We start from the raw sequence: 24,297 nt of genomic DNA on the forward strand, positions 1-24,297 counted from the left end.
CAGCCCCCCAAAGCAAATAATACTTTGGCCCCAAATGCCAATAATGCCACTATTGAAAATGCTGGTCTACAGCAAGCCACCACATTGGTTCAAGGGAGAGGTAACTAGCAGAGTGCAAAGAGGATTTTTTCAGTCAGTCATAAGCTCAAATACTGATTCTAACCGTTCAGCCCCAGTGAGACTTTGTATAACCCTCAGTTTCCCCATCAGGAAAATAAGACCTTCTCTTTAGGTTTGTTGCAAGGAGTTAATATATGAAAGGTAAATGACACATAATAGACCAATATTATGAGTGCACTTACTAACTGCTTGATGCCAACATCTCAGCCAGGTAGGAAAAGTATTTTAAAGATAAGGTTAGTCAGCCCTGAACCAAGATGGTGGAGTAGAAGGATGTGCTCTCACTCCCTCTTGTGAGAACACCAGAATCACAACTAGCTGCTGGACAATCATCGACAGGAAGACACTGGAACTCACTAAAAAAGATACCCCACATCCAAAGCCAAAGGAGAAGCCACATTGAGACAGTAGGAGGGGCGCAATCACAGTAAAATCAAATCCCATAACTGCTGGGTGGGTGACTCACAGACTGGGGAACACTTATACCATAGAAGTCCACACACTGGAGTGAAGGTTCTGAACCCCACGTCAGGCTTCCCAACCTGGGGGTCCAGCAACAAGAGGAGGAATTCCTAGAGAATCAGACTTTGAAGTCTAGTGGGATTTGACTGCAGGACTTTGACAGGGCTGGGGGAAACAGAGACTCCACTCTTGGAGGGCACACACAAAGTAGTGTGCGTATCGGGACCCAGGGGAAGGAGCAGTGAACCCAGGGGAGATCGAACCAGACCTACCTGCTAGTGTTGGAGGGTCTCCTGCAGAGGCGGGGGTGGCTGTGGCTCACCGTGGGGACAAGGACACTGGCAACAGAAGTTCTGGGAAGTACTCCTTGGCGTGAGCTCTCCCAGAGTCTGTCATTAGCCCCACCAAAGAGCCCAGGTAGTCTCCAGTGCTGCGTTGCCTCAGGCCAAACAACCAACAGGGAGGGAACGCAGCCCCATCAGTCAGCAGTCAACTGGATTAAAGTTTTACTGAACTCTGCCCACCAGAGCAACACCCAGCTCTACCCACCACCAGTCCCTCCCATCGAGCCTCTTAGATAGCCTCATCCACCAGAGGGCAGACAGCAGAAGCAAGAACTACAATCCTGAAGCCTGTGGAACAAAAACCACATTCACAAAAAGATAGACCAGAAGAAAAGGCAGAGGGCTATGTACCAGATGAAGGAACAAGATAAAACCTCAGAAAAACAACTAAATGAAGTGGAGATAGGCAACCTTCCAGAAAAAGAATTCAGAATGATAGTGAAGATGATCCAGGACCTCGGAAAAAGAATGGAGGCAAAGACTGAGAAGATGCAAGATATATTTAACAAAGACCTAGAAGAATTAAAGAACAAACAAAAAGAGGTGAACAATACAATAACTGAAATGAAAACTACACTAGAAGGAATCAGTAGCAGAATAACTGAGGCAGAAGAACGGATTAGTGACCTGGAAGACAGAATGGTGGAATTCACTGCTGCAGAACAGAATAAAGAAAAAAGGATGAAAAGAAATGAAGACAGCTTAAGAGACCTCTGGGATAATGTTAAACGCAACAACATTTGCATTATAGGGGTCCCAGAAGGAGAAGAGAGAGAGAAACGACCAGAGAAAATATTTGAAGAGATTATAGTCGAAAACTTCCCTAACATGGGAAAGGAAATAGCCACCTAAGTCCAGGAAGAACAGACAGTCCCATACAGGATAAACCCAAGGAAAAACATGCCCAGACACATAATAATCAAATTAGCAAAAATTAAAGACAAAGAAAAATTATTGTAGCAAGGGAAAAACGACAAATAACATACAAGGGAACTCCCATAAGGTTAACAGCTGATTTCTCAGCTGTTAGAAACTCTACAAGCCAGAAGGGAGTGGCATGATATACTTAAAGTGATGAAAGGGAAGAACCTACAACCAAGATTACTCTAACCGGCAAGGATCTCACTCAGATTTGATGGAGAAATCAAAAGCTCTACAGACAAACAAAAGCTAAGAGAATTCAGCACCACCAAACCAGCTCTACAACAAATGCTAAAGGAACTTCTCTAAGTGGGAAACACAAGAGAAGAAAAGGACCTACAAAAACAAACCCAAAACAATTAAGAAAATAGTCATAGGAACATACATATCAATAATTACCTTAAATGTGAATGGATTAAATGCTCCAACCAAAGACACAGGCTTGCTGAATGGATACAAAAACAAGACCCATATATATGCTGTCTACAAGAGACCCACTTCAGACCTAGGGACACATACAGACTGAAAGTGAGGGGATGGAAGAAGATATTCCATGCAAATGGAAATCAAAAGAAAGCTGGAGTAACAATACTCATATCAGAAAAACCTCAAATAAACAATCTAACCTTACACCTAAAGGAACTAGAGAAATAAGAACAAACAAAACCCAAAGTTAGCAGAAGGAAAGAAATCATAAAGATCAGAGCAGAAATAAATGAAATAGAAACAAAGAAAACAATAGCAAAGATCAATAAAACTAAAAGCTGGTTCTTTGAGAAGATAAACAAAACTGATAAACCACTAGCCAGACTCATCAAGAGGGAGAGGACTCAAATCAATAAAATTAGAAATGAAAAAGGAGAAGTTACAACAGACACTGCAGAAATACAAAGCATCCTAAGAGATTACTATAAGCAACTCTATGCCAATAAAATGGACAACCTGGAAGAAATGGACAAATTTTTAGAAAGGTATAACCTTCCAAGACTGAACCAGGAAGAAATAGAAAATATGAACAGACCAACCACAAGTAATGAAATTGAAACTGTGATTAAAAATCTTCCAACAAACAAAAGTCCAGGACCAGCTGGCTTCACAGGTGACTTCTATCAAACATTTACAGAAGAGCTAACACCCATCCTTCTCAAACTCTTCCAAAAAACTGCACATGAAGGAACACTCCCGAACTCATTCTATCAGGCCACCATCACCCTGATACCAAAACCAGAGAAAGATACTACAAAAAAAGAAAATTACAGACCAATATCACTGATGAATATAGATGCAAAAATCCTCAACAAAATACTAGCAAACAGAATCCAACAACACATGAAAAGGATCATACACCAAGATCAAGTGGGATTTATCCCAGGGATGCAAGGATTCTTCAATATATGCAAATCAATCAATGTGATACACCATTTTAACAAATTGAAGAATAAAAACCATATGATCATCTCTATAGATGAAGAAAAAGCTTTTCACAAAATTCAACACCGATTTATGATAAAAACTCTCCAGAAAGTGGGCATAGAGGGAACCTACCTCAACATAATAAAGGCCATATAAAACAAACCCACAGCAAACATCATTCTCAACAGTGAAAAACTGAAAGCATTTCCTCTAAGATCAGGAACAAGACAAGGATGTCCACTCTCACCACTATTATTCAACATAGTTTTGGAAGTCCTAGCCACGGCAATCAGAGAAGAAAAAGAAATAAAAGGAATAAAAATTGGAAAAGAAGAAGTAAAACTGTCACTGTTTGCAGATGACATGATACTATACTAAAGATGTCAACAGAAAACTACTAGAGCTAATCAATGAATCTGGTAAAGTTGCAGGATACAAAATTAATGCACATATATCTCTTGCATTCCTATACACTAATGATGAAAAATCTGAAAGATAAATTAAGGAAACACTCCCATTTACCATTGCAACAAAAAGAATAAAACACCTAGGAATAAACCTACCTAGGGAGACAAAAGACCTGTATGCAGAAAACTATAAGACACTGATGAAAGAAATTAAAGATGGTACCAACAAATGGTAGAACCAACACTGTGAAAATGAATATACTACCCAAAGCAATCTACAGATTCAATGCAATCCCTATCAAATTACCAATGGCATTTTTTACAGAACTAGAACAAAAAATCTTAAAATTTGTATGGAGACACAAAAGACCCCGAATAGCCAAAGCAGTGTTGAGGGGAAAAAACGGAGCTGGAGCAATAAGACTCCCTGACTTCAGATTATACTACAAAGCTACAGTAATCAAGACAATATGGTACTGGCACAAAAACAGAAACACAGATCAATGGAACAAGATAGAAAGCCCAGAGATAAACCCACACACCTATGGTCAACTAATCTATGACAAAGGAGGCAAGGATATACAATGGAGAAAAGACAGTCTCTTCAGTAAGTGGTGCTGGGAAAACTGGACAGCTACATGTAAAAGAATGAAATTAGAACACTCCCTAACACCATACACAAAAATAAACTCAAAATGGGTCAAAGACCTAAATGTAAGGCCAGACACTACAGAACTCTTAGAGGAAAACATAGGAAGATAACTCTTTGACATAAATCACAGCAAGATCTTTTTTGATCCACCTCCTAGAGTAATGGAAATAAAAACAAAAATAAACAAATGGGACCTAATGAAACTTAAAAGATTTTGCAAAGCAAAGGAAACCATAAACAAGACAAAAAGACAACCCTCAGAATGGGAGAAAATATTTGCAAATGAAGCAACTGACAAAGGATTAATCTCCAAAATTTACAAGCAGCTCATGCAGCTCAATAACAAAAAAACAAACAACCCAATCCAAAAATGGGCAGAAGACCTAAATAGACTTTTCTCCAAAGAAGACATACAGATGGCCAAGAAGCACATGAAAAGCTCCTCAACATCACTAATTATTAGAGAAATGCAAATCAAAACTACACTGAGGTATCATCTCACACCAGTTAGAATGGGCATCATCAGAAAATCTACAAAGAACAAATGCTGGAGAGGGTGTAGAGAAAAGGGAACCCTCTTGCACTGTTCATGGGAATGTAAATTGATACAGCCACTATGGATAACAGTATGGAGGTTCCTTAAAAAACTAAAAATAGAATTACCATATGATCCAGCAATCCCACTACTGGGCATATACCCACAGAAAACCATAATTCAAAAAGACACACGCTCCCCAATGTTCACTGCAGCACTATTTACAATAGCCAAGTCTTGGAAGCAACTTAAATGCCCATTGACAGACGAATGGATAAAGAAGATGTGGTACATATATACAAGGGAATATTACTCAGCCATAAAAAGAACCGAAATTGGGTCATTTGTTGAGACATGGATGGATCTAGAGACTGTCATACAGAGTAAATTAGGTCAGAAAGAGAAAAACAAATATCGTATATTAACACATATATGTGTAACCTAGAAAAGTGGTACAGATGAACTGGTTTGTAGGGCAGAAATTCAGACACAGATGTAGAGAACAAACGTATGGACACCAAGGTGGGTAAGCGGCGGGGGGGTGGTGGTGGGATGAATTGGGAGATTGAGATTGACATGTATACACTGATGTGTGTAAAACTGATGACTAATAAGAACCTGCTGTCTAAAAAAATAAATAAAATAAAATTCAAACAAACAAACAAACAAAAAGACAAGATTAGTAATTTAAATAAAACATTCAGAATTTTAAAGCTGGAAAAAAACTCTTAAGTATCCAACTAAATATTTTATAAACAAGGAAACTGAGATTCAGGACACTGACTTACCCAATACTACACATCAAATCAGTGGCAGCTCATTAAAAATAAACCAGCTTATTCTCTACGCTACCATTTTATTACTTACATATATATATAGGCTTTCATTAATTTCTAAATTATGTCATGATTTATGAATGTGTCATAAATTAGTTAAATCAATTTGAGTACAACATTTTATGCCTGCTAAAATTTTATATTATAGTATCCTTAGACCTTAAAAGAACCAAGATTTATTCAGATTTATATCTATCTGAAAATTTTCTCAGCTAATTTTTAGGATCTGCCCTATTGTTTCAGTTTCATCCAAGAAGACCCATAATCACTCACAATGGCCTACTCTTTACAGTGATACTTTATAAAAGCAATACAAGGAATTATTCATTTCGGGGGTTTAAATATTTACAAGAAGAGCATACTTGAGAAATGAGCATAAACAGAAACTGAAAAACTGCAAATAAATAGAAAAAAATATATTTTCAACTTCACTAGTAACCAATCTAAGAAAAGCAGTTAGTAATTTTTTCCTTGAGTGTAGCAAGGAGTTTCTTTATTCATGGTGTTCAATGAAGCCAAGTTTTCATATAGTGCTGGGGACGTCTAACCTGCTTTTAATTTTCTGGAGCCAAAAGGTAGTAAGTCTTAAAGATGTTCATTCTTTTTGGCCCTGAGTAGAAAGCTGATCAATTCAGCACTGGAAAACACACTAACCCAAATGTCCAGATAAAGGTAAATTGTTAAATCGTGGTATATCTAAATGGAAATATACTACAGCTATTAAAATGATGTTTAAATAAATTTGATAAGCAAGAAAATTTTTTAAGTTTTTAAGGTGTTTGGTTTTTTTGGGTTTGTTTTTTTTTTTTTGGCCATCCCCTGCAGCTTGCAGGATCCCAGTTCCCTGACCAGGGATTGAACCTGGGCCCCTGGCAGTGAGAGTGCAGAGTGAAAACCACTGGACTACTGGGGAATTCCCTATAAGGTTTTAAACCATGATTTAGACCTGTATATAAGTATGATCTCAAACAGAATGTGTGTGTGTGTGTGTGTATCTATTTATATATATAAATTTGGAATTAAATATTTTTTAAAACTCTAACACTGGTTATTTTGAGGCAATATATTAGTAGATGATTTTAAAGTATCATTTGTAACTGTCTCTTTTTTATTTTTATTTTTTTACCATGAACATATGTATTTAGTTTATAATTAGAAGACAGATCTTTATTTAATCAAAAACTATTCCAAAACTCTAATCACACAAAACCTATCCAACTTCATTTAATCATGAAGCCTATGCTTATGGTGGAGAAAAGCATAGACAGAAGTTAATGTATTGCTTCTAAATGTAGGGAAAAGATGCAATCCTTTAAGTTTTTGTTTTAAGAACAGCCTTAAAAAGTGCAAAACAAGCATGCTGCCTTAACACTGAAAAAGAACATTCACATCCAAGTCCACAAGCAGCATGTGTATGTACTACTAATAATTCTCCACATTATATCAGAGAAAACAAGAAGAACATAACTGAGTATATAAACTTCATTGTAAAGGCAATGTATATATGTGTCCTTGCCAAAAAGTTCTGAATGTAATTAAAAATGTTGCAAAGCCAACTAAAGCATTCAGGTCTCTTTTGGACAAAAGACAATTACTAAAAATATCTAACAGATATGGCTGGTTAAGTTTTTAAGAGAGAGCTTACTTAAATGGCTACATGGTTTTAGGAGATTTTCTTAATGAAATTTAGGTTTGAAACAGAATTTAAATGATATTCTGCAAAAGAAAGTTCAGATAATTGTTACAGTAAAATAGTTTATACTTATGTAGAGAATATATGTTTCTAGATATCAAAGTAATCTCAAAACCTCAAAAACAAGTCTGTTATGCTTCTCACATATCTCCTTCATTGCTCTTTAATTTAGAAATTAAAGTCAGTGGGGGAAAAACACAGTTGTAGATCAGGTCTTAATTCCTACTTAAGAAACTATTTCAAGATTCTTTCTGCTGATTCCTAATATCTCCATGACATGACCAATCTATAATATTATGAAGTGACCATGTTCAACATCACATGGGCCTGATAGGGTAAATAAAGCTGACAAACAAAATTTCCAGCAATAAATGAGAGAATCTGACCTGACTAAATCTAAAGTGCATTAAAAGAATACAGCCTATGTTGAATACAGATGCAGTATGGAAACACTTTTATGCTGGGACTCTATATAGACTTAATTGATAACAATTTTAATGCTCACAGTAGGAAACAATATTATTCCCCACTTCTACAAAGACACTCAGGGAAAACTTGATTTCCTAGACACAAACTCTGTACTGAGAGTCATAAGGATTCACATCTGCTTCTTTTAACCATTCTCCAAAAATATACCCAAGATCAAAGGATGGGAAAAAACATTCCCCCTTTCTCCCCTTATGAAAAAACGTTAATTTTAATTATGTTTTGGGAAGGGAATTTGTTGCCAGGAAGTAAATAATAACATAAAACCAGCCAACACAAATCTTTAAGTATTGATATTAAACACTGTCTTTTTGGACTGTTTTGTAAGTTTTCTGTCTTAAATTACTGGTTATTGAAGCCAGTTCAGTGGTATCACAGAGCTATTTGAAATGGTATACAGAAAAGTCAATGGAATCATCTTTCCTAGAGGCCTTTTAAAGTAGACCAGCCAGGTCTTCCCTGGTGGCGCAGTGGTTAAGAATCCACCTGCCAATGCAGGGGACACGGGTTCAAGCCCTGGTTCAGGAATTTCCCACATGCCACAGGCAACTAAGCCCGTGTGCCACAACTACTGAGCCTGCCCTCTAGAGCCTGTGAGCCACAACTACTGAGTCCACGTGCCTAGAGGCCATGCCCTGCAACGAGAAGCCACCACAATGAGAAGCCCATGCACCGCAACAAAGAGTAGCACCCCTGCTCACCACAACTAGAGAAAAGCCTGCGTGCGGCAACAAAGACCCAATGCAGCCAAAAAAAAACACCATTCACTAAAAAAAGTAAAATCAAATAAAGTAGACCAGCCAAAGTAATTTTGAGAAAAAAGAACAAAAGCTGGAGGCATCATGATCCTTGACTTCAGACTATACTACAAAGCAGCAGCAATCAAAAGAGTATGGACTGGCCCAAAAACAGACACATAGATCAGTGGAACAGAATAAAGAGCCCAGAAATAGCCCCACACACATATGGTCAACTAATCTGTGACAAAGGAGGCAAGAATATACAACGTAGAAAAGACAGTCCCTTCAATAAGTGGTGCTGGGATAACTGGACAGCTACATGTAAAAGAATGAAATTAGAACATTTTCACACACCATATAAGAAATAAACTCAAGGGGCTTCCCTGGTGGCGCAGTGGTTGAGAGTCCGCCTGCCGATGCAGGGGACATGGGTTTGTGCCCCGGTCCAGGAAGATGCCACATGCCGCGGAGCGGCTGGGCCCGTGAGCCACAGCCGATGAGCCTGCGCGTCCGGAGCCTGTGCTCCGCAACGGGAGAGGCCACAGTAGTGAGAGGACCGTGTACCGCAAAAAAAATAAAAAATAAACTCAAAATGGATCAAAGTCCTAAACGATATTTATTTGGATCTGTCTCCTAAGGCAAAGGAAACAAAAGCAAAAATAAACAAATGGGACCTAACTAAACTTAAAAGCTTTTGCACAGCAAAGGAAACCATCAACAAAATGAGAAGACAACACACTGAATGGGAGAAAATATTTACAAATGATATGACCAATAAGCAGTCAATATCTAAAATATATAAACAGCTCAATATAAAGAAAAAACCCAATCCAATCAAAAATGGGCAGAAGGCTTGAACAGACATTTTTCTGAAGAAGACGAGATTGCTAACAGGCATGTGAAAAGATACTCAACATCACTAATCAAAGAAATGCAAATTAAAACCACAATAAGGTATCACCTCACACCTGTTAGGATGGCTATCACCAAAAAGTCTACAAATAACAAATGTTGGCAAGGATGTGGAGAAAAAGCAACCCTAGTACACTGTTGATGGGAATGTAAATTCATGCAGCCACTATGGAAAACAGTATGGAGGTTCCTCAAAAAACCACCATATGATCCAGCAATTCCACTCCTGGGTATACATCTAAAGAAAATGAAAACACTAATTCAAAAAGATACATGCACCCCAATGTTCATAGCAGCATTATTTATAATAGCCAAAATATGGAAGCAACCTAAGTGTCCATCAACAGATGAATTGATAAAGATGTGATATATATATAAACACACACACACACACACACAAAAACACACAGTGGAATATTACTCAGCCATAAAAAATAATGAAATTCTGTTATTTGCAACAACATGGATGGACCTACAGGGTATTAATCTATTAGGTCAGGCAGAGGAAGACAAATTCTGTATGTTATCACTTATATGTGGAATCCAAGAAATAAAAAAGGAATGAATATAACAAAATAGAAAGAGACTCACAGATATAGAGAACAAATTAGCGGTTACCAGTGCGGAGAGGGAAGGGAAAGGAGCAAGATAGGGGTAGGGGATTAAGAAGTACAAATTACTATGTATAAAATAAATAAGCTACAACGATATACTGTACAGCACAGAGAATATAGCCAATATATTATAACAACTTTAAATGGAGTATAATCTATAAAAATATTGAATCACTATGTTGTACATCTGAAACTAATACAATATTTTAAATCAACTGTATTTCAATTAAAAACTAAAATAACAAAAGAATAAGACAGAAGGAAAACAAAGAAAGAAAATAGACCAGGCACTTGCCTGCCAAACAGTGAATATGGCCTGCTCTTCTAGGATCTTAAGCCTAAGCCTGTGTCCTCAGACTACCACAGGTCAGAGTCACCTGGAGAGCCTGTGAAAACACAGATTCCACCTGCTACACACACGCTCTCACCCCAATTTGATTCAATCAGTCTGCAGTGGGGCCTGTGATTTTGCAGTTCTAATAAATTGGAGTGATGCTGATGCTCCTGGGGACCAGACTTTGAAAACCACTGACCTAGGCAATTCAAATTTGTCTCTTAATTTTTTTGTACTTTTTTTTTTTTTTTTTTTTGCGGTACGCGGGCCTCTCACTGCTGTAGCCTCTCCCATCGCGGAGCACAGGCTCCGGACGCGCAGGCCCAGCGGCCATGGCTCACGGGCCCAGCCGCTCCGCGGCACGTGGCATCCTCCCAGACCGGGGCACGAAGCCGCGTTCCCTGCGTCGGCAGGCAGACTCACAACCACTGCGCCACCAGGGAAGCCCTGTATTTTTTAAAAAATTTATTTTTTATTGAAGTACAGTTGATTTACAATATTGTGTTTCAGGTGTACAGCAAAGTGATTTAATCATATATACATACACACAACCATTTTTAAAATTCTTTTCTATTATAGGTTATTACAAGATATTGCATATCGTTCCCTATGCTATACAGTAAATTCTTGTTTATCTATTTTATATTAGTAGTGTGTATCTATTAATCCCATACTCCTAATTTATCCCTCCCCCCACTCCTTCCCCTTTGGTAACTATAAGTTTGTTTTCTATGTCTGTGAGTCTGTTTTGATGGGACTTATTTTTAATTTCAAAGTATATTTTCTCCATGAAAAAGTATATCTTTTCCATTACTATTAAATATCATTTTAATGCAACTATTCATTTATATCCCAATGATGCCTATATTATTGTTTTAAAATAATAGTGAAACTACTTTTTTATACACAAAAAATAGGGCAATTATTTTCTGGATTAGTCACCACAGAAATTTGTAAAAAGCAAAAGAAAATAAAATGCTTAAAAGACTAAGGGATAAAAAAAGAAAAGAAATTGGGAAGTGGAGTTATTTGTAGCTAAAATGGAAAGAATTTACGCACTGAAAGATAGTATATACTCATAAAACTAAATAGACTACATCAAATGTTTTCCAAAGGCCTCTTGCAGATCATTAACCTGAGCTATGAAATATAAACCAAATAAACAAAAAGGCTAAAATATTTAAGTATGTGGCATTACTGGATAGATGATGAAGACAGGCATTATTTTAGTTGAACTATTAAATAGTATTTCTGTATAATGAATGAGAGGTTTAATTAATTTCTAAAAACTATTTAAAGATTCAATTCTGGAAGCATTTGGGTCACTTAAAATATGATATAAATATTCCATAGAAAAGTATTATTTCACTGTGGATAAAAATTACTTCAGCACATTACCTAAAGTAACAAAAGCATAGATTATATATGTCAATTACTTAAATTGTCTCAACACATATACACTTAACCCTTGAACAACATGGGTTTGAACTGTGTAGGTCAACTTATACTCTGACCTTTTTTTCAATAAATACAGTACTACACCATCCATGGTTGGTTGAATCACGGAACGGAGGATATGAGGGCCAACTATGGGACCTGAGCATCTGTGGATTTTGGTATCCATGGTGGGTTCTGGAACCAACCCCCCACAGATAAGGAGGGATGACTGTATTTAAATTGTCACCAAGGCTTCCAAGTATTACTAAGTATAGTATACAAACAGCCACAAGAGACAGATGAAAGCTACAAATGATATTAAAAAGAAGTGGATAGGGCTTCCCTGGTGGCACAGTGGTTGAGAGTCCGCCTGCCTCACGCAGGGGACACAGGTTCATGCCCCAGTGCGGGAAGATCCCACATGCCGCGGAGCGGCTGGGCCCGTGAGCCATGGCCACTGAGCCTGCGTGTCCGGAGCCTGTGCTCCGCAACGGGAGAGGCCACAACAGTGAGAGGCCTGTGTACCGCAAGAAAAAAAAAAAAAAAAAAAGAAGTGGATAGTGTTCACTGGAATTATAAATTGGATTCATGATAAGTGATCAGTTCCAATAATTACTAGATGCTCTCCACCCTCCAAAACATATCCATTTTGAATTAGAAGTGATATTATAATCAGCCACAGATATTATAATACAATCAGATATATAATATATAATCAGATATATAATATAATCAGATATTATAATACAAAAGCAAATCAACAACAAATGCATCTGCAGTCAGTAGAAAGAACACAAGCTCTAAAATGGTCAAATGATACTGATGCTCAGTCAGATTCACAGTCAGCCACCTACCACAAGCTCTTTGCCTTTCTGAGCCTCAGTTTCCACATCTGTAAAGTGGAAATAACGTCACATACCTCACAAAGTGTTGTAAGGAGGTTTATAAAATCAAAGTATCAGCACTGTGCCTAGCACACTGGAAGTGCTCAACAACTTCATTCTTTCAACTAATGCTTGTTGAGCTCCTACTATATGCCACACATTGTAACAGATAACAGAGATAAATCAAGGAACAAAATAGAAAAAAACCTCTGCCTTCTAAAGGAGCTTACTTTCTAGTGTTCGTTTCCTTTACCTTGTCTTAGGCACAGTGTTTTTTCTTTGAGAATGAATAAACATGCCCAGAGCAGGTCAAAATACTCAATTCACAAAAAAAGATAACACTAGGGTAATCGTGTAGCACATACATTTAGGGAAATAGAACATCCTATGAGAATGCATGACATGAGGTTGGAAGACAGAAAGGGAGAAGAGAGTAGGCTTCCCAAAAGAAAGAATTTTAAGTGAGTCTTGGGAAATGTTGAGAATCTGACAGAAGAGATTTATAGATTTTAGAAAAGGAAATATTATGAATAAAGGCAAGGAGGCTAGAAACCCCTATAACCCAGTGTTAAGTAACACTGAGTAGTTCAACATGGCTGGAGATTCAAATACGAATTAAGAAAGGATGGGAAATTAAGAAAGAAATCTAGTCATAATAAGTCTTTACCTACTAAGATGAAGAATTTATATTTAGATTAAAGGAAATGGGAAGTCAAAGATATTTGAGAAGGTGTGACATGATGTGGACATTTAAAGGATTTCTTTGCAAGAGGCATAAAAGACAGATTGGAATGGGGGAGAAAAGGCAGGGAGACTAGATTGGGAAAACTGAGTAATGTGCTTCAGAGCACAGTTTACCAGTAAGCTAACAAGGAGTGGAATTAGAGATTTCCAAAGGTATCTCTGAGTGCACCTCGATGACACAGCAACACCAAAAGCTGGAGAGGGCAACACTGCAACAACCTGGCATGAGCCACGCTCTCATTTTCCCCACTTGGCTCTATCCCTCCTGTACAGGTTCTACTCCTGTCCTCTGCTTGTTTCCAATGCTGCATTCTTAATACAACATACCTTATCCACACATTCCTATCATCACCCCACCCATCCTGACCATGACCCAAATCAAGCAGGCAAAACATGTGACAAATTGGGCACTAAGGACCACCAGACCTCATCTTTTGCACTAGCCTGGCTCAAAATGAAATGTGATAATTTGGGAGAGGAAAGTCAGTTTAGGACTCACAGTAAGAATTACTTTTCAAAATTCCCTTGCCTTATCGAAAGCATTCCTTTTTTCTCTCAGTCCTTGGTTTATGAATCTTAAAAGTATAATAATGTTTCAGACTTAGGTATCAGGAATCTGATGGATGGTAGAGGCAGAAGATCCTGAGCTCACCTTCTCCCACAGACACACCAAAAGAACAACTCTCTCTGGGAATGACCTGAAGACTAGCAGAACAGCTCTTCTATAATTAAGGCTACTAAACAAACAAATGAACAAACCACACACACACTGAGACAGAGATGAGGGCAGAGGTGTGGTCTATTCAGGACCCACACCTCTGGTGGGCAACCCACAAGCAAAAGGGGATATTACAAACTCAGAGGTCCTCCCTAAGGAGTGAGGGGTTCAAGACCCACATTGGGCACCCCAACCTTGGGCACCAGCACCAGGAAGACGAGTCCCCTTAACTGGTTTTGAAAACCAGCAAGGCTATGACCAGGAGAGCTGGAGGGCTGTAGGAAACCAAGACTCTGCCCTTAAAGGGCATGTGCACACACTTACTCAATTTGGGTACCAGCCCAGAAGCAGTAGACTGAAAAATGCCTGGTGCTCTAGCCAGCCTGCCAAGACCACCCCAGCATGCCCACCCCACCCCACAGCTCACACCAGGCTCCAGCCACTGCCCCCACCACCCCCAAGGCAGCAGCCCCCAACTGCCTTGGGAGAAGCTCCAGCCTGCACTGGGCTCAGGTTCCAGCCCCTAGCCCCAAAGCAGTGGCACCCAGTGTGCCCCAGAGAAGCATCAGCTCATACCTGCTTCAGCTACAGCCCTTCCACCAAAGCCACCAGGCACACACAATTTGCACAGGGACACTCTTCCACAAAGACACAACTTCAAAACGAGGAGAGGTAACTGTTTTGCCTAATTCATAGAGACAAACACAAAGTCAAACAAAATGAGAAGACAGAGGATATATTCCAAGCCAAAGAACAAGACACATCATCCAGACAGAAAAATCAATAAGGAAACACTGGCCTTAAACAACATATTAGACCAGATAAGCTTAATATATGCAGAACATTCCATCCAAACACAGAAAGATACACATTCAAGCGCACACAGAACCTTCTCCAGGATAGATCACATGCTAGATCATAAAACAAGTCTCAATAAATTTAAGAAAACTGAAATCATATCAAGCACCTTTTCTGACCACAAAGATATGCTAGAAATCAATTATAGGGAAAAAATGGAAAAGATACAAACATCTGGAAATTAAACAACATGCTACTAAGAAAACCAATGGGTCAATGAAGAAATCAAAGAGGAAATTTTAAAATACCTTGCATGAATGAAAACAGAAACACAACTTTCCAAAATCTATAAGACACAGCAAAAGCAGTTCTAAGAGGCAAGTTCACAGCAAGATAAGCCTACATCAAGAAACAAGAAAAATCTTAAACAACCTAACTTTACATCCAAAGGAATTAGCGAAAGAAGAATAAACAGAACCTAAAGTTAGTAGGAGGAAATAATAAAGATCAATGTGGAAAGAAATGAAATAGAAACTAAAAAACAATACAAAAGCAAATGAAACTAAGAACTCGTTTTTTGAAAAAATAAAATTGATAAACCTTCAGCCAGACTCATGAAGAAAAAGGAGAGGCCCAAATAAATAAAATGAAAAATGAAAGAAATTACAACTGATATCACAGAAATATAAGCAATCATAAGAGAATACTATGAACAGTTATAAACCAACAAATCGGATAACCTAGAAGAAATGGATAAATTCCTAAAAATATACAATCTTCCAAGACTGAATCAGGAAGAAATAGAAAATCTGAATAGACCAATTACTAGTAATAAAATTAAATCAGTGATTTAAAAAAAAATCCCAATAAACAAAAGTCCAAGATGAAATGGCTTCACAGAGGAATTCTACCACACATTTTAAAAAGAGGTAATATCTATCTCAAAATATTACAAAAAATTGAAGAGGAATGATTTCAAACTCATTCTGTGAAGCCACTATTTACCTGATACCAAAACCAGAAAAAGGCACTCCAAAGAAGATAACTACAAGCCAATATCCCTGACGAACATAGATGTAAAAATCCTCAACAAAATATTAGCAAACTGAATCCAACAATACATTGAAAAGATTATACAGATCATACATCATAATCAAGTGAGATTTATTCCTGGGATGATTTGATCCACAAAATCAATGTGATATACCTACAATAACAAAATGAAGGATACAAATCACATGATCATCTCAACAGACACAGAAGAAGTTGACAAAATTCAAAATCTGTTCATGATAAAAACTCTCAACAAAGTGAGTACAGAGGGAACATACCTCAACATAATAAAAGCCATTTATGAAAGACCCACAGCTAACATCATATTCAATAGTGAAAAGCTGTGAGCTTTTCTTCTACAATCAGGAACAAGATAAGTATGCCCACTCTCCCACTTTTATTCAACATAGTACTGGAAGTCCTAGGCTCAACAATCAGACAAGAAAAAGAGATAAAAGGCATCTAACTGGGAGAGAAGTAGTAAAACTGTCACTAATTGCAGATGACATGATACTATATACAGAAAATTCTAACTCCACCAAAAAAACTATTAGAATAAATGAATTGAGTAAAGTTGCAGGATAAAAAACTAATATACAGAAATCCACTGCATTTCTATACAGTAATAATGAACTGTCAATCCCATTTATAATCACATCAAAAAGAATAAAATACCTAGGACTAACGCTAACCAAGAAAGTGAAAACCTCTACTCTGAAAACTATAAGATGTTGATAAAAGAATTTGAAGTTTACACAAATAAGTGGAAAGATATATTGTGTTCATGGATCAGCATAATTAATATTGTTAAAATGTCCATACTACTCAAAGCAATCTACATATTCAATGTAATCTCTATCAATATATCCATGGCATTTTTTTCACAGAACTAGAATAATCCTGTAATTTGTATTAAGCTACAAAAGACCCTGACTAGCCAAAACAATCTTGAGAGAAAGGAACAAAGCTGCAGGCATTATGCTCCTTGAGTTCAGACTATACTTAATACAAAGCTACAGTAATCAAAACAGTATGGTACTGGCACAAAAACAGACACAGATCAATGCAACAAAGTAGAGAGCCCAGAAATAACCCCACACACATCTGGTCAATTAATCCATCACAAAGGAGGCATGACTATACAATGGGGAAAAGACAGCCTCTTCAATAAGTTGTGTTAGGAAACCTGGACAGCTACATATAAAAGAATGAAAATAGATGATTTTCTCACACCATATACAAAAATAAACTTGAAAAATGAATGAAAAAATTGAACGAAAGACCTGAAACCAAAAAACTCCTAGAAAAAAACATAGGCAGTACCCTCCTTGACATCAGTCAGCAATATTTGTTTTAATGTGTATTTTATTTATTTCTTTTTTGGCTGCACCATGTGGTATGCAAGATCTTAGCTCTCCAACCAGGGAGTGAACCCCTGCCCCCTGCAGTGTGAGTGCAGAGTCTTAACCACTGGACCGCCAGGGATGTCCCATTAGCAGTATTGTTTTGGATATGTCTCCTCAGGCAAGAGCAGCAAAAGCAAAAATAAATATATGGGACCACATCAAATGAAAAAGCTATTGCACAGTAAAAGAAACCATCAACAAAAGGCAAAGACAACCTACTGAATAGGAAAAGATATTTCCCAGAATATCTCAGAAGAACTCATACAACTCAATATCAAAAAAACCAACCTGACTAAAAATGGGCAGAGAATCTGAATAGGCATTTTTCAAAGAAGACATACAGATGATCAAGCATTGAAAAGATGCTCAACATCACTATTATCAGAGAAATGCAAATCAAAACCACAATGAGATACTACCTCACACCTGTCAGAGAGGCTATCATCAAAAAGATAATAACAAGTACTAGTGAATATGTATAGAAAAGGGAACAATTGTGCACTGTTGATTGAAATGTAAATTGGCACTGCTACTATGGAAAACAATATGGAGTTTTCTCAAAAATTAAAACTAGAATTACCATATGATTTGGCAATTCCACTTCTGCGTCTTTATCCCCCCAAATTATAACACTAATTCACAAAGATACATGCACCTCAATGGTCACTAAAGCATTATTTACAACAGCCAAGATATGAAAGCAACCTAAGTGTTCTTCAATAGATGAATTAAAAAAATGTGGTATATATGTACAATGGAAGATTACTCAGCCATAAAAAAAAATAATGAAATCTTGTCATTTGTGACAACAGGGATGGACCTAGAGGGTATTATGCTTAGTAAAATAAGTCAGATAGAAAAAGACAAATACTGTATATTTTCACTTATATGTGAAATCTAATAAATCAACGAACAAATATAACAAAGCAGAAACAGACTCACAGATATAGAGAACAAACTAGTGGTTGCCGGAGGGGAGGGGGAATGGATGAACCAGGTGAAGAGGATTAAGAGGTGCAAACTACCAGTTATAAAATAAATGTCACAGGGATATAATGTACAGCACAGGGAATACAGTCAATGATATTGTAATAATTTTGTAGGGTGCATAATATATAAAAATATTGAATCACTATTTTGTACACGTGAAACTAATATGGTATTGTAAGTCAACTATACTTCAATAAATTTTTTCTTAAAATGATTCAGGCATTTTTCTAACCTGGCAGTTAGACATGTTAATTTGTTGGCTGAAGGACATCGCAGATTAGAAAGCATCTGAGAATACCTGTCTATGAAAGACTTTAGTGAAGAAGAAAGGATAATTAAGATTTTTACTAGAACCTTCTATATATTATTATAGTCTGTAAGGGGAATGAGAATGCTTAAACATAGTGCTAAGTAATTATGAGTACTATAAACTGAAGAAAGACTTCACAATGTTTTTGGATAATCTAAAACTAATTTTCACCTCATAACCAAGATACTAAGACTTTTTTATTATTTATCCTACATAAAGAGTTGAAATTTTGTAAGTTCATTTTGTAATGGAAATGCAGCTGTGCTCATCTTCTTCATTCAGAATGGCCTTAAATGGAATAAGTAAATTTTAGCAAAACAAATTAAGGAGTATTTAATTAAGGCTTATCAACACGAGACCCTTGCAGATGTGATCAACAGGAAATGAAAAGGAATAAAGCTCAAATCAGTCAAACACTGGTTATTTCAGAAAACAGCTGGGGGCGGAAGAGTGAATGTGACTAGAATATTTTTAGTCAGGTTGGTTTATTTGATATTTTATCTTTTGATTTCCCTTATAACCCAAATATTCTCACCAGCAAATATAATTCAGAAACAATGAAACCTGACATGGAATTACACACAATGAGACTGTGGAGGCTTTGAGTAAAAGAGGGGAAAGATAATATTGTCTATGTGCTCTTCATTCTATGACAAATTGCTTCATTAGGGTAGCAACTTTTTTCCCTGATAACTACAATATATTCACTGTAGAAATTGTAGAAACTAAAGATTAATACCATGAAAAAAAACAGAAGTCATCTATAATCCCACTACCCAATAAGTACTATTAACATTTGGTTTATTCTCCACAAACAGTTTCTATGCATAGATTGGATTTTTTTCAGAAGTAGGATATTATTTTGTAACTTACTTTCATTTTTTTCATGAACATTTTTCCATATCATTAGTCTTCCCAACAACCTCACACATTTTGATTTGCTTTCCATGTTTGTTAATTGTGATGTGTGAAAATAGAGTAACTTATTGCTATACTATGTATTCTCTGATTAGCAGGTTAGTATACCCTCTCCCCTAAACCTTAGAAAAGTCTTTTTTTTCTTTGTGAATTGCCCACTTATGTCTATTTTTCTTTCGAGATCATTTTTATAGAGGTGTTCATCTAGCTCTCACTGCTTTTTATAATATCTTTTATAGGGCATACTGGCATTTATAGTATAGAGCTTACAATTTGTCTTTTAATTTTGGTTATATTTCTTGGCAATATTTTTCAAAATGGCATTTTTGTGATTATAAAATAGTTGCTGTAGAGTATTTGAGAATATCAAGAAAAATAAAAAGCTATAACTCTACCACCTTAAAATCTATTTTTTTCTATGTGCTATATTAGTGGATTTAACTGTCGATACAAACAGGAACTTGTATGCAAATGGAAAGCGACACAGTCTTGTTCAGTGTTTGTTAATTTAGAACAATGCCTGATATATGTATATAGTAAGAGCTTACTGAGTAAATAATATATTTATTTCAAAGTTGCATTTTACACATTCAAGATAACAGTATTAAATCCTGCTCTTTTCACTTAATACATTACAAGGACCTTTCTAAATCATGAAATTTTTTCAAAAATATTTAGGAAACTGAATTTTATCAAAGCAGATATATAATACCTTAATTTGTCTAAATATTTTTCTATTGGGGGCTTTATTTTGTTTCTAAGTTTTCCATATTACAGATAACACTAATGAACATATTTATAAATCTTCATATGGAATTCAGATGATTTCCATAGGATATATTTCTAGACCTAGGATTGAGTCAAACTCTACAAACATTTGCAGGTTTTAATACATATTCCCATAGTACTACCTCTAACAGTTGCGTGAATGTACCCTTCATTGAGCAGCATAAAAGATTCCATTAAGGCCACACTCATTTATGAAACTAGTCCCACTATAACTTCGTACTCTAACAGTGATACTAGTTTTGTGAAAAGTATTGTTTCTATGACTAAGATGGTTTTTGAAATGAAATAAATCCATCCACAGTAGTAATGTCCATCTAAATTATTTGAGGCAAGCTCAAACAAATGAGTTTATTTGGGAATAGCAGAGGAACTGAAATTCACGACACGTGAACTACAGCAAGCGACAGGTGAGTCCATTGAGGGTTCGGAATAGGCTGTGTTGATGGGCAGGGCATGTAAAGAGGGGAGAGTTCAATGAGAGTCTGTTAAAGTCAAAACAAATTGAGACCTGCTTTGAAAATTCCCTGAGCAGACAAAACCAGTCTAGTCATACAAGCAAAACTCAATTCAGCTCATTTTTTGAGACCAACCCGACCTGGATCATTTCTTCATTTCTTGCTCTGGAAACCATAAGAAAAAACTTTCCAAGACCGATATGAGGCAACCTCTGATTAATGTCCTAACATTTAAGAAAATTCCAATTTATCAATTTCTGTAAATCAGGCATTTATGGGAAATCGGTCTCTCAGTCTTTAAGTTTTGTTTTCCTAAAGGCACATGCAGGAGACTTTCCATTCTATCCATTTTAGATTGAAATTCTTTCACAGTAGGAAGGGGAAAATGTTTTAAGAGAATACACTCATAACAAACCTCTTCCAGGCGATAAGGAAAGCTGCTCAGCTGCTAATGCTTTGGGTTTTGAGAATCCCCAAATGATCTTGTTTGTAGCATTTTCTTTGCTTTTCCCTCATTAAAAAGACTACTTTCAACTAGATCAGAACAATAAGACCTGTAATGAAGGCTTCAATATATGGACATTTTTACCCCTTAATTTTTAAATTCTAAGTACATTCATCTAACAGGTGAGTCATCTCTGTTCTATTACAAATTATAATCAAATCCTGAGCATTTCCTCCATTTTACTGATATCAAAATAAATGATATCCTATTCAAATTCTATTTAGTCACTAAGCAATTGTATTAAGTATTCAGTTCTTGCTATGCAAAGGTCAAACAGTCCTGACATCCTGTTTTAGACTGCTTAGATTCTCCATCTTTTTCATACAATTTAACACATGTTAAATTGGCAGTTACACTGTTACTTTTTAAAACTCTCTAAAACTTTTTGAATGTTGGAGAGTTGTTTTTCAACATATATGGGATGATCTCCTTTTGATAAAAACAAACTATCTCAATGTAGGTATGCATTTGTAAAGGGAACAGAAGAGTCCAGAAAGAGCAGACATTACCTTTTGGGGTAGATTGGAGTGAGGGCTTGCACCTGGACACTGAATGAGTTTACTGTTACAACGACCATGTATTACATATTGGCTCTAAACAAGTCACCAAATATCTTTTTATGATGGTACTCCTCACAGAAATGTGACCTAGCCTAATTTTAAAATAATTATCTCCTCTGGAGTCACTTTTCTGATACAGTAACATTGGCGGATAAGGAGCCCCCGATCCTTGTGGGTCATCTTTCAAGGTTGATTTAGAGTCAGAGGCTTGCTCTCAGACTATGGAATTGTTTTTCCTTGGAAAGAACTAACGTGAAAAGAAGCAAGAAGAATCTTTGGTCTTATTTAGATAACATTCTAAATACCCGAGTTAACACACCCCTATGATTAAGAGTAGTTTAAATACATCATTTCTGAAGGCACAGGAAGCCCGACCCTCCAGAATGGAGGTTTCACTAACCAGCCAGATGCCTCTCTGCTGTATAAAGTATAATTACTTATTTTATAATGTAAGATAAAGGGTGCCCTAAACAACAATTAAGTTCTGCAAAGTTAGTGTTTGCGGGCAAGAACGCGGGCTTTTTGGTAGCGCTCCCGTAAAAACTATTTCTGACCAAGCTCCAACACAAACACCTTTTTCTTCCTAAGGGATCAACCCGTGGTTTATTTACTGGGTTAAAATTTCAACCCCCATTTTTTTCATTACCTTTGAGACAGAGCCCAAATTGCTTTAAACTGTTCGATTTCACAATGAGATGACAAAGGGTGTGTGTGCCTAATTTATCTTTTCACAAAACCCAGCATTCAGAATAGATAAAATAATCCCTCTCCTGAAATCAAGAAACTGAAAACGGTGTAAGATTCTCTCTTTTTTAAGTTCAACAAAAGCCCTAAACTCCAGTTTTGAGGCACTTCATCCAACCTGAACACAATTATTGGGGGAGGGAGAGGAGAGAGAGAGACAGAGAGAGTAAAGAAACAGAGAGGAAAAGAGCGCGGGTAGTGAAACGGAAGGCAGGGAAACGGTCCAAGAGGCTCGCTGGTTCACCCTTACCAATTCCTCTCTGGGCACACATCACAGCATGACGATCACAAGTCCCAAGATGCAAGAGAAGAACCAAGCACAAATCCGGAGTGTAGGCGGGTTATGCTTCTATGCCAGCCACTTGACTCTGAAGGAAAAAAAAAAATCACTTCTCAGACAACTCCCAAGCTCAGCTGCCGGAGCCGGAGCCCCGCCTGGGCAGAGATGGCAGCCCCTCCACACTCTGTTCCTTCCCGCGTCCCTTCTACCCCTGCTCGCCTGTCCGCCGGGATGCAGAGCGGCCGGAGCTCCCGAGAAAGGCCAATCGCTCGCCGCCCCACCTCTCGTGACGTCAGGGGTAGGGGGCGGGGCTGGCCGCCCGGAGGCTCCCCAGCTCCAGCTGATGGACAGAGATTCCTGTTTGCCTGCGGCAGTAGTCTCAGTAGACCAGGACCTGACTGCCCTTGGGGTTTGGTTCATGCTTATGTCGCTGAAATTCTGTTCAACAGTTCACCCATTTACCTAGACTTGAAACGCTTGGCAGTTATTTTTTGGAGGGTAAAGGGGTCAAATCTAAACTTAATCTTGTTGTTGTATAACTAGAAAAGAAGTTGAGAAAAAGACCACAATTCTGATTTGGTCTTTTTTCTCACTCCTTGACTTTCTATTCCCTCTCTCACCCGATGTAATGTGGCTTTGTCCTGCCATGGTCTGCTAGGTTAAAACTCACAGCATTTAAAAAAATATTTCTCCTAAGTAAATTCCAGCAACCCATCTGGTCTCTCAAAACTTCCGACCAAGTGCTGTGAGAAAGGGAAGGACATGCAGAGAAGGCAGAACCAACAGTGGTAATAACCAAATAGTAATAATCACTGGCTGCCAATTGTTCTCTCCCACAAAGATAAAGAAGGGGCAAATCTCTCCACAACTCTATTTTGTATCTCTATCTTCCATTTTCTCAAATGTTTCTTAAATATGTGGCAGAAGTGAAGAAAACTAAATGATCCTACGAATGTTTCACGAATAACAAAGAGCCCATCAGGACGGACGGATGGAGCTGGGAGACTTGGAAACTCTCCCAGTCCAGGCTGGAGAGGCCAAACAAGTTCCTGCAACCACTGAGTAGATGCCGCTCCCAAACAGGGAGAAACAAGTCCTGGGTGTGACTTCCTGTGACAGCTAATTCAGGAAAGCTCCTTTTTCAGGCAAGGGCAAATCTCTATAGAGTTTAGTCAATTCTGGGAATAAACCTAGCCTAACAGAGCAGACTGTCATTTACGTGGGCTCTGAAACTCCT

General features: G+C 37.4%; 1 protein-coding gene across 2 annotated transcripts in view; it reads right to left on the minus strand.

Moving 5' to 3' along the window:
• Positions 1-23,243, minus strand: part of ATP10D (ATPase phospholipid transporting 10D (putative)) — a 116,443-nt gene extending 93,200 nt beyond the window's left edge. For both annotated transcript variants that reach the window (XM_029234748.1, XM_029234749.1), the window contains exon 1: positions 23,031-23,243. The gene's annotated coding sequence lies outside the window, so the exon portion shown is untranslated. The remainder of the gene's footprint in view (positions 1-23,030) is intronic.
• Between the last annotated feature and the right edge of the window lie 1,054 nt (positions 23,244-24,297).

This window comes from Monodon monoceros, unplaced genomic scaffold (genome assembly GCF_005190385.1).
Source record: "Monodon monoceros isolate NGI ecotype Baffin Bay Population unplaced genomic scaffold, NGI_Narwhal_1 Super_Scaffold_20, whole genome shotgun sequence".
Taxonomy (NCBI): Eukaryota; Metazoa; Chordata; class Mammalia; order Artiodactyla; family Monodontidae; genus Monodon; species Monodon monoceros.